Source organism: Bufo bufo, chromosome 6, assembly GCF_905171765.1.
Source record: "Bufo bufo chromosome 6, aBufBuf1.1, whole genome shotgun sequence".
Classification (NCBI taxonomy): domain Eukaryota; kingdom Metazoa; phylum Chordata; class Amphibia; order Anura; family Bufonidae; genus Bufo; species Bufo bufo.
Window position 1 is genome coordinate 357083126 of NC_053394.1, and position 12591 is coordinate 357095716.

The window sequence follows — 12591 nt, forward strand, 5'->3', positions numbered from 1 at the left end:
ATTGTGACACCCTGTAACGGTATAAGTGGTGGCCTTGCCAGTGGCCACAGTACAGTCTTTGGGCCAGACACTCACTGGCTTGCAGCTGCGATTATATTTATTACAGAGAAAAAAATAAATTGACTTTAGTTTTATCTGCAAGGTATTGTGACACCCTGTAACGGTATGAGTGGTGGCCTGGCCAGTGGCCACAGTACAGTCTGTGGGCCAGACACTCACTGGATTGCAACTGCGATTATATTTATTACAGAGAAATAATAAATTGACTTTAGTTTTATGTGCAAGGTATTGTGACACCCTGTAACAGTATAAGTGGTGGCCTGGCCAGTGGCCATAGTACAGTCTGTGGGCCAGACACTCACTGGCTTGCAACTGCGATTATATTTATTACAGAGAAATAATAAATTGACTTTAGTTTTATCTGCAAGGTATTGTGACACCCTGTAACGGTATGAGTGGTGGCCTGGCCAAAGGCCACAGTACAGTCTGTGGGCCAGACACTCACTGGCTTGCAACTGCGATTATATTTATTACAGAGAAAAAAATAAATTGACTTTAGTTTTATCTGCAAGGTATTGTGACACACTGTAACGGTATGAGTAGTGGCCTGGCCAGTGGCCACAGTACAGTCTGTGGGCCAGACACTCACTGGCTTGCAACTGCGATTATATTTATTACAGAGAAAAAATAAATTGACTTTAGTTTTATCTGCAAGGTATTGTGACACCCTGTAACGGTATGAGTAGTGGCCTGGCCAGTGGCCACAGTACAGTCTGTGGTCCAGACACTCACTGGCTTGCAACTGCGATTATATTTATTACAGAGAAATAATAAATTGACTTTAGTTTTATCTGCAAGGTATTGTGACACCCTGTAACGGTATAAGTGGTGGCCTGGCCAGTGGCCACAGTACAGTCTTTGGGCCAGACACTCACTGGCTTGCAGCTGCGATTATATTTATTACAGAGAAATAATAAATTGACTTTAGTTTTATCTGCAAGGTATTGTGACACCCTGTAACGGTATGAGTGGTGGCCTGGCCAGTGGCCACAGTACAGTCTGTGGGCCAGACACTCACTGGCTTGCAACTGCGATTATATTTATTACAGAGAAAAAAATAAATTGACTTTAGTTTTATCTGCAAGGTATTGTGACACCCTGTAACGGTATGAGTAGTGGCCTGGCCAGTGGCCACAGTACAGTCTGTGGGCCAAACACTCACTGGCTTGCAACTGCGATTATATTTATTACAGAGAAAAAATAAATTGACTTTAGTTTTATCTGCAAGGTATTGTGACACCCTGTAACGGTATAAGTGGTGGCCTGGCCAGTGGCCACAGTACAGTCTTTGGGCCAGACACTCACTGGCTTGCAGCTGCGATTATATTTATTACAGAGAAATAATAAATTGACTTTAGTTTTATCTGCAAGGTATTGTGACACCCTGTAACGGTATGAGTGGTGGCCTGGCCAGTGGCCACAGTACAGTCTGTGGGCCAGACACTCACTGGCTTGCAACTGCGATTATATTTATTACAGAGAAAAAAATAAATTGACTTTAGTTTTATCTGCAAGGTATTGTGACACCCTGTAACGGTATGAGTAGTGGCCTGGCCAGTGGCCACAGTACAGTCTGTGGGCCAAACACTCACTGGCTTGCAACTGCGATTATATTTATTACAGAGAAAAAATAAATTGACTTTAGTTGTATCTGCAAGGTATTGTGACACCCTGTAACGGTATGAGTGGTGGCCTGGCCAGTGGCCACAGTACAGTCTGTGGGCCAGACACTCACTGGCTTGCAACTGCGATTATATTTATTACAGAGAAAAAATTAATTGACTTTAGTTTTATCTGCAAGGTATTGTGACACCCTGTAACGGTATGAGTGGTGGCCTGGCCAGTGGCCACAGTACAGTCTGTGGGCCAGACACTCACTGGATTGCAACTGCGATTATATTTATTACAGAGAAATAATAAATTGACTTTAGTTTTATGTGCAAGGTATTGTGACACCCTGTAACGGTATAAGTGGTGGCCTGGCCAGTGGCCACAGTACAGTCTGTGGTCCAGACACTCACTGGCTTGCAACTGCGATTATATTTATTACAGAGAAATAATAAATTGACTTTAGTTTTATCTGCAAGGTATTGTGACACCCTGTAACGGTATAAGTGGTGGCCTGGCCAGTGGCCACAGTACAGTCTTTGGGCCAGACACTCACTGGCTTGCAGCTGTGATTATATTTATTACAGAGAAAAAAATAAATTGACTTTAGTTTTATCTGCAAGGTATTGTGACACCCTGTAACGGTATGAGTGGTGGCCTGGCCAGTGGCCACAGTACAGTCTGTGGGCCAGACACTCACTGGATTGCAACTGCGATTATATTTATTACAGAGAAATAATAAATTGACTTTAGTTTTATGTGCAAGGTATTGTGACACCCTGTAACGGTATAAGTGGTGGCCTGGCCAGTGGCCACAGTACAGTCTTTGGGCCAGACACTCACTGGCTTGCAACTGCGATTATATTTATTACAGAGAAAAAAATAAATTGACTTTAGTTTTATCTGCAAGGTATTGTGACACCCTGTAACGGTATGAGTGGTGGCCTGGCCAGTGGCCACAGTACAGTCTGTGGGCCAGACACTCACTGGCTTGCAACTGCGATTATATTTATTACAGAGAAAAAAATAAATTGACTTTAGTTTTATCTGCAAGGTATTGTGACACCCTGTAACGGTATAAGTGGTGGCCTGGCCAGTGGCCACAGTACAGTCTGTGGTCCAGACACTCACTGGCTTGCAACTGCGATTATATTTATTACAGAGAAAAAAATAAATTGACTTTAGTTTTATCTGCAAGGTATTGTGACACACTGTAACGGTATGAGTAGTGGCCTGGCCAGTGGCCACAGTACAGTCTGTGGGCCAGACACTCACTGGCTTGCAACTGCGATTATATTTATTACAGAGAAATAATAAATTGACTTTAGTTTTATCTGCAAGGTATTGTGACACCCTGTAACGGTATGAATAGTGGCCTGGCCAGTGGCCACAGTACAGTCTGTAGTCCAGACACTCACTGGCTTGCAACTGCGATTATATTTATTACAGAGAAATAATAAATTGACTTTAGTTTTATCTGCAAGGTATTGTGACACCCTGTAACGGTATAAGTGGTGGCCTGGCCAGTGGCCACAGTACAGTCTTTGGGCCAGACACTCACTGGCTTGCAGCTGCGATTATATTTATTACAGAGAAATAATAAATTGACTTTAGTTTTATCTGCAAGGTATTGTGACACCCTGTAACGGTATGAGTGGTGGCCTGGCCAGTGGCCACAGTACAGTCTGTGGGCCAGACACTCACTGGCTTGCAACTGCGATTATATTTATTACAGAGAAATAATAAATTGACTTTAGTTTTATGTGCAAGGTATTGTGACACCCTGTAACGGTATAAGTGGTGGCCTGGCCAGTGGCCACAGTACAGTCTATGGGCCAAACACTCACTGGCTTGCAACTGCGATTATATTTATTACAGAGAAAAAATAAATTGACTTTAGTTTTATCTGCAAGGTATTGTGACACACTGTAACGGTATGAGTGGTGGCCTGGCCAGTGGCCATAGTACAGTCTGTGGGCAGACACTCACTGGCTTGCAACTGCGATTATATTTATTACAGAGAAATAATAAATTGACTTTAGTTTTATCTGCAAGGTATTGTGACACCCTGTAACGGTATGAGTAGTGGCCTGGCCAGTGGCCACAGTACAGTCTGTGGGCCAGACACTCACTGGCTTGCAACTGCGATTATATTTATTACAGAGAAAAAATAAATTGACTTTAGTTTTATCTGCAAGGTATTGTGACACCCTGTAACGGTATGAGTAGTGGCCTGGCCAGTGGCCACAGTACAGTCTGTGGGCCAGACACTCACTGGCTTGCAACTGCGATTATATTTATTACAGAGAAATAATAAATTGACTTTAGTTTTATCTGCAAGGTATTGTGACACCCTGTAACGGTATGAGTAGTGGCCTGGCCAGTGGCCACAGTACAGTCTGTGGGCCAGACACTCACTGGCTTGCAACTGCGATTATATTTATTACAGAGAAATAATAAATTGACTTTAGTTTTATCTGCAAGGTATTGTGACACCCTGTAACGGTATAAGTGGTGGCCTGGCCAGTGGCCACAGTACAGTCTTTGGGCCAGACACTCACTGGCTTGCAGCTGCGATTATATTTATTACAGAGAAATAATAAATTGACTTTAGTTTTATCTGCAAGGTATTGTGACACCCTGTAACGGTATGAGTGGTGGCCTGGCCAGTGGCCACAGTACAGTCTGTGGGCCAGACACTCACTGGCTTGCAACTGCGATTATATTTATTACAGAGAAAAAATTAATTGACTTTAGTTTTATCTGCAAGGTATTGTGACACCCTGTAACGGTATGAGTGGTGGCCTGGCCAGTGGCCACAGTACAGTCTGTGGGCCAGACACTCACTGGATTGCAACTGCGATTATATTTATTACAGAGAAATAATAAATTGACTTTATTTTTATGTGCAAGGTATTGTGACACCCTGTAACGGTATAAGTGGTGGCCTGGCCAGTGGCCACAGTACAGTCTGTGGTCCAGACACTCACTGGCTTGCAACTGCGATTATATTTATTACAGAGAAATAATAAATTGACTTTAGTTTTATCTGCAAGGTATTGTGACACCCTGTAACGGTATTTATATTTATTACAGAGAAATAATAAATTGACTTTAGTTTTATCTGCAAGGTATTGTGACACCCTGTAACGGTATAAGTGGTGGCCTGGCCAGTGGCCACAGTACAGTCTTTGGGCCAGACACTCACTGGCTTGCAACTGCGATTATATTTATTACAGAGAAATAATAAATTGACTTTAGTTTTATCTGCAAGGTATTGTGACACCCTGTAACGGTATGAGTGGTGGCCTGGCCAGTGGCCACAGTACAGTCTGTGGGCCAGACACTCACTGGCTTGCAACTGCGATTATATTTATTACAGAGAAATAATAAATTGACTTTAGTTTTATGTGCAAGGTATTGTGACACCCTGTAACGGTATAAGTGGTGGCCTGGCCAGTGGCCACAGTACAGTCTATGGGCCAAACACTCACTGGCTTGCAACTGCGATTATATTTATTACAGAGAAAAAATAAATTGACTTTAGTTTTATCTGCAAGGTATTGTGACACACTGTAACGGTATGAGTGGTGGCCTGGCCAGTGGCCATAGTACAGTCTGTGGGCAGACACTCACTGGCTTGCAACTGCGATTATATTTATTACAGAGAAATAATAAATTGACTTTAGTTTTATCTGCAAGGTATTGTGACACCCTGTAACGGTATGAGTAGTGGCCTGGCCAGTGGCCACAGTACAGTCTGTGGGCCAGACACTCACTGGCTTGCAACTGCGATTATATTTATTACAGAGAAAAAAATAAATTGACTTTAGTTTTATCTGCAAGGTATTGTGACACACTGTAACGGTATGAGTAGTGGCCTGGCCAGTGGCCACAGTACAGTCTGTGGGCCAGACACTCACTGGCTTGCAACTGCGATTATATTTATTACAGAGAAAAAATAAATTGACTTTAGTTTTATCTGCAAGGTATTGTGACACCCTGTAACGGTATGAGTAGTGGCCTGGCCAGTGGCCACAGTACAGTCTGTGGGCCAGACACTCACTGGCTTGCAACTGCGATTATATTTATTACAGAGAAATAATAAATTGACTTTAGTTTTATCTGCAAGGTATTGTGACACCCTGTAACGGTATAAGTGGTGGCCTGGCCAGTGGCCACAGTACAGTCTTTGGGCCAGACACTCACTGGCTTGCAGCTGCGATTATATTTATTACAGAGAAATAATAAATTGACTTTAGTTTTATCTGCAAGGTATTGTGACACCCTGTAACGGTATGAGTGGTGGCCTGGCCAGTGGCCACAGTACAGTCTGTGGGCCAGACACTCACTGGCTTGCAACTGCGATTATATTTATTACAGAGAAAAAATTAATTGACTTTAGTTTTATCTGCAAGGTATTGTGACACCCTGTAACGGTATGAGTGGTGGCCTGGCCAGTGGCCACAGTACAGTCTGTGGGCCAGACACTCACTGGATTGCAACTGCGATTATATTTATTACAGAGAAATAATAAATTGACTTTATTTTTATGTGCAAGGTATTGTGACACCCTGTAACGGTATAAGTGGTGGCCTGGCCAGTGGCCACAGTACAGTCTGTGGGCCAGACACTCACTGGCTTGCAACTGCGATTATATTTATTACAGAGAAAAAAATAAATTGACTTTAGTTTTATGTGCAAGGTATTGTGACACCCTGTAACGGTATGAGTGGTGGCCTGGCCAGTGGCCACAGTACAGTCTGTGGGCCAGACACTCACTGGATTGCAACTGCGATTATATTTATTACAGAGAAAAAAATAAATTGACTTTAGTTTTATGTGCAAGGTATTGTGACACCCTGTAACGGTATGAGTGGTGGCCTGGCCAGTGGCCACAGTACAGTCTGTGGTCCAGACACTCACTGGCTTGCAACTGCGATTATATTTATTACAGAGAAATAATAAATTGACTTTAGTTTTATCTGCAAGGTATTGTGACACCCTGTAACGGTATTTATATTTATTACAGAGAAATAATAAATTGACTTTAGTTTTATCTGCAAGGTATTGTGACACCCTGTAACGGTATAAGTGGTGGCCTGGCCAGTGGCCACAGTACAGTCTTTGGGCCAGACACTCACTGGCTTGCAGCTGTGATTATATTTATTACAGAGAAAAAAATAAATTGACTTTAGTTTTATCTGCAAGGTATTGTGACACCCTGTAACGGTATGAGTGGTGGCCTGGCCAGTGGCCACAGTACAGTCTGTGGGCCAGACACTCACTGGATTGCAACTGCGATTATATTTATTACAGAGAAATAATAAATTGACTTTAGTTTTATGTGCAAGGTATTGTGACACCCTGTAACGGTATAAGTGGTGGCCTGGCCAGTGGCCACAGTACAGTCTGTGGGCCAGACACTCACTGGCTTGCAACTGCGATTATATTTATTACAGAGAAAAAAATAAATTGACTTTAGTTTTATCTGCAAGGTATTGTGACACCCTGTAACGGTATAAGTGGTGGCCTGGCCAGTGGCCACAGTACAGTCTGTGGTCCAGACACTCACTGGCTTGCAACTGCGATTATATTTATTACAGAGAAATAATAAATTGACTTTAGTTTTATCTGCAAGGTATTGTGACACCCTGTAACGGTATAAGTGGTGGCCTGGCCAGTGGCCACAGTACAGTCTTTGGGCCAGACACTCACTGGCTTGCAACTGCGATTATATTTATTACAGAGAAAAAAATAAATTGACTTTAGTTTTATCTGCAAGGTATTGTGACACACTGTAACGGTATGAGTAGTGGCCTGGCCAGTGGCCACAGTACAGTCTGTGGTCCAGACACTCACTGGCTTGCAACTGCGATTATATTTATTATAGAGAAATAATAAATTGACTTTAGTTTTATCTGCAAGGTATTGTGACACCCTGTAACGGTATGAGTGGTGGCCTGGCCAGTGGCCACAGTACAGTCTGTGGGCCAGACACTCACTGGCTTGCAACTGCGATTATATTTATTACAGAGAAAAAATAAATTGACTTTAGTTTTATCTGCAAGGTATTGTGACACCCTGTAACGGTATGAGTAGTGGCCTGGCCAGTGGCCACAGTACAGTCTGTGGGCCAGACACTCACTGGCTTGCAACTGCGATTATATTTATTACAGAGAAAAAAATAAATTGACTTTAGTTTTATCTGCAAGGTATTGTGACACCCTGTAACGGTATGAGTGGTGGCCTGGCCAGTGGCCACAGTACAGTCTGTGGGCCAGACACTCACTGGCTTGCAACTGCGATTATATTTATTACAGAGAAATAATAAATTGACTTTAGTTTTATGTGCAAGGTATTGTGACACCCTGTAACGGTATAAGTGGTGGCCTGGCCAGTGGCCACAGTACAGTCTGTGGGCCAAACACTCACTGGCTTGCAACTGCGATTATATTTATTACAGAGAAAAAATAAATTGACTTTAGTTTTATCTGCAAGGTATTGTGACACCCTGTAACGGTATGAGTAGTGGCCTGGCCAGTGGCCACAGTACAGTCTGTTGGCCAGACACTCACTGGCTTGCAACTGCGATTATATTTATTACAGAGAAAAAATAAATTGACTTTTTTTTTTTATCTGCAAGGTATTGTGACACCCTGTATGAATGGTGTGCACACAGTACAGTCTGTGAGCCTGCAGCCTCTCGCTGTCTGGCAACTTCGATTATATATATATATTTTTTTTAAATTAACTTTTTTTTATCTGCAAGGTACTGTGACACCCTATATGAGTGGTGTGCACACAGTACAGTCTGTGGGCCTGCAGCCTCTCACACACGGGCAGGCAACTGCAATATATATATATATATATATATATATATATATATATATATATATATGTGCAGCATACGGGTAGGTTACCCGACACTGCTAGAATGTAATGTGTGTTTCCCTTTAAGCCAGTTAGGCCTGGTGCAGGCAATCTTTATTCCAGCCAGCAGAGGGAGCCCCCCCAGTTCAGTATAAATAGGCTAGGGCCTAGCCAGGAAGGGAGTTCAGAAGTTTCTAGAGCCTGAGGAAGCTGAGAGAGAGACAGAGGCAAGCTCAGAAAAGCAAGAGGTACTCAAGACAACAGAGGAGGTACTTGATAAAGATAAAACCAAGGATATACGCCAGAGCTAGGGTATTGGGCCTTGGAGAAGATTTTCTATGTTCCAGGATCAGTCAGGAATAGAGTGCAACTTGCCTGTACTGCAAGTCCTGTGTTTAACACTCTGAAGTCACCTTGCTATACATATATTGCCTGCATCAACTGTATTGAAAATCAACTGTCTGCAAAGGAACTGCGTTTCCGTTAATGTCCCTATATGATGAGTACTAAAGTTTGAGTTCTGCTTTAACATCACGTGGTTCCTCAATTATTCCTGTTATCAGCAAACGGCGTGCCACCGTTTAATTGGCACTGGCGTCACGAACATTTCTCATTATCACCTGCCCTTGCAGAGAGTCAGCCGTCTCAGGTTAGTGTCTATTGCACTACAACACCCAGGAACATTTCTACACCTAACTTGAGTACGCTGCATATATATAAAAAAAGAAAGCAGACTGATGTACCAGCCCTGAAAAGGGCTTTTTGGGGTGCTGTCAGGATGCTGTCCTTACAGCAGATGAGTCTGTGGACACAGAACACTTCCCTAGCTAACGCTTTCCCTATTAAATCAGCAGCAGCAGCACTGTCCCTCCTCTCACTAAGAATGCAGCTTCCGAATGAATCTAAAATGGATGCTGTCTAGGAGGTGGGAGGGTCTGGGAGGGAGGGTCTGCTGCTGATTGGCTGGAATGTGTCTGCTGACTGTGAGGTACAGGGTCAAAGTTTGCTCAATGATGATGTATAGGGGGCGGACCGAACATTGCATATGTTCGCCCGCCGCGGCGAATGCGAACAAGCCATGTTCGCCGTGAACTGTTCGCCGGCGAATAGTTCGGGACATCACTAGAACCCCATAGTTCTTATTCTTGAAGATCCTCTTCGGCCTGTAGATCAATAAAATCTTCAAATTCTCCATTATACTCCCCCCCTTGGAAGAGGGAGAAGAGCAGCAGGATTGAGGATGTGACATCTTTGAATAGTGACATTATCAGGTAGGAGCAGGCTATCTTGCAACCATAGGTGATGTTGATTAGTCAGATGCCTAGGTTGTGTTTGTTGGAGAATGGCAGAAATGTCATGTGGTGCTAGGATAGTGAGGGGGTGGCCTAGTACCATATCAGAAGTGGTGTCCAGCAGGGCACTGGCTGCATGTACAGCTCTGACACAGGAAGGGGCTGTCCTGGCTACTGGGTCCAGTCTCTTTGTATGGTAGGACTTTGGGGTCCTTCAGGGTCACAGTAACTGGTGGAACATTGAGGCATCCGATATCCTGGGGTCCTTTGGCCCAGAGAGTATCGGGGATGAGGTGCAAAATGGTTTGCAGCGAATCCCCTTGCTCATATGAATCAGTGCAGAATTTTATTGTCAGACATCCGGCAGTCATGAGCGTCACATAACTTGAGCGAAACCCACAAAGAAGCTAGACAGTGTCTTATCAGAAAGAGGATGTTAAACTAATACAGCACAGCAGAAACTAGCATTTGTGAGAAAAGAAAAGGTGGGGGTCAACAGCTCCCCATCAGCTGCACGTAGCTGTCCTACAATGTGGTGGAATGATCTGCTCATTTTGCTTTTGCCCATTTCTGTAGTTGCTCTATAAAGTATTCCCCAGACTCATGATCCCAGAGGTCAAAGTTCTGACCCTTCAGCTCAGGGATGGGAATGTGGTCCATTATCAGAGAGGAGTATTCACCTGTCTTGTTCTCCACGATGCTTTGCAGGTCTGACCATGTGCATCCATAGGTTTGGTGCACCTGAGATAGTTTCCTGTAAAATGGCATTTGGTGAGTATCGGGATCTGGCAAGAAATTCACTATGGTGAACAACTGCTGTTGGGTGAAGGACACATATTTTGGCGGATCCTGGGGACGTATTAGTGCCAGGACTTCCCTAAGGGTTTCGTAATTTCCCCTCTCTAGATCTTGCATGTTTCTTTGCAATGCAATAATCTGAGACTGGAGGGCGGTGTTTGGGTTCTGTGCAGCAGGACTACCCTCGTTCCATGGTGCCAATTGGGGAGGGGTGGGAGTCCTTGTGCCCGTCACAGATTCTACCGCCTCCTCAGACTGCGTTTGATCGGGCTCTTCTGTCTGACCTCCCACCATTATGGGTGTGGGGGTCCTGATCTGAAGGGGAGTTATAAAAGTGCCATCCACTGGAGGTGGAATTCTGTTGACCGCACACTTTACAAGTCCAGCCTTTTTCCTGTCTGACGGCGCCATTTTATAGGGTGGTGGCTGCTCTCGCCCAGTTAATATACCGGGTTTACAGTAGTATCTCCGGCTGTTTTCATCATAATTTAGTTCTCCCCCCATCTTTTCAAATTCCTTACTACAGTCCAACCCCACACGGACAGTGATGGCCAGTTTGCATTGTTCGCCCGGGAACACATGCAGGCTGCCATCTTTTCTCACAAGTCCGGCGAGGCACAGGTAAGCCCTTACCTGTGCCTGTGCGCGAGCCGGTCTGAAATCAAATGCGGTCTCCGGGAGCAGGCAGTTCCGAGAACAGCCGCCGGGGACCTTCATCGCGCTGTTCTCGGAACTGCCTGCTCCCACTGACCGCATTTGATTTCAGACCGGCTCACGCACAGGCACAGGTAAGTGCTTACCTGTGCCTCGCCGGACTTGTGAGAAAAGATGGCAGCCTGCATGTATTCGCGGGCAAACAATGCGAACTGGCCATCACTGCACACAGACGGTATCTATTAACTTTTCGTCCTCCAACTTCCCTCTTTTCTCATTCAACAACGTCTGCCACATAACAGGGCAGTGTGCCACCTTTTGGTATGTTATACATTTTTTCTAACTTGCTTAAACATTTAACAAATCGTTTTCCTCGTTTGTCCGCCACGTACTGCTCAGGGGAACAGTAACCCTTCGGGACACTCCCTTGATTTCCCATCGTCTCTCGCACCTACTGGAGCCGTCTAAAGACCTCTGTATAGAGTAATCACTGGACTTGATGACCTTTGAGTCCCGGTCAAACCCATTCTGGGCTACCGCGGACCGCTCTCCCCCCTTCTGTGATCATCCCCTTTTTGGACATTTGAGTCAGACGCCGGGCTGCACTCCGATAAAGGCACATAGGAGAACTCTGTGTCTCAGTCAGTGATACTTGTCAACAGAGTCTTCAGAACTTATAAACGCAACACAGTACATTAAGACTCTAAAACATCTTGCCTCTCTTTGTGGAGGCCTTCGTAACCTATACTTGTATCAAGTGCTCAGATATCTCTCTAGTCAGACCTTCGACTCACTGGCTAAGTCTGACCACCTCCTCCCCATCTGTGATCCGGGCAGACGCCTCTGGCTGTCCCGCAATACAGGTAATTGAGGTAGACTTTGGATATCTAACGTTCAACACAGATACTCAAGGTTCTCTCTGTTTCCACATAACGAGATAACGATATTTACAACACATCAAGTGTGGTGCTCTTGTCTAGTTGACTCACCCTGTCAATGTTATAAGTATACAATTTATATTTGCAAAAGGCACTCTTCGTTTGAAACCATCCAGAGAATATGTTTGCTTGAATCACCATTTAATATTATACATCTTTATCTAAAGTAAATATACACATCAAACCCTAAAAGTTAATAATGGAAGTAAACATTGATAAATAATAAAAATGTAAACATAAAATTGACCTACAATATTAAAACCAACATACAGTGGCACTGGTAAGAAGGTGCATACAGTATATGATAGGTCTATATAGTTAGTGATTTTGGTTAGTTTCCATCATTCATACAATCATCAAAGCACTGC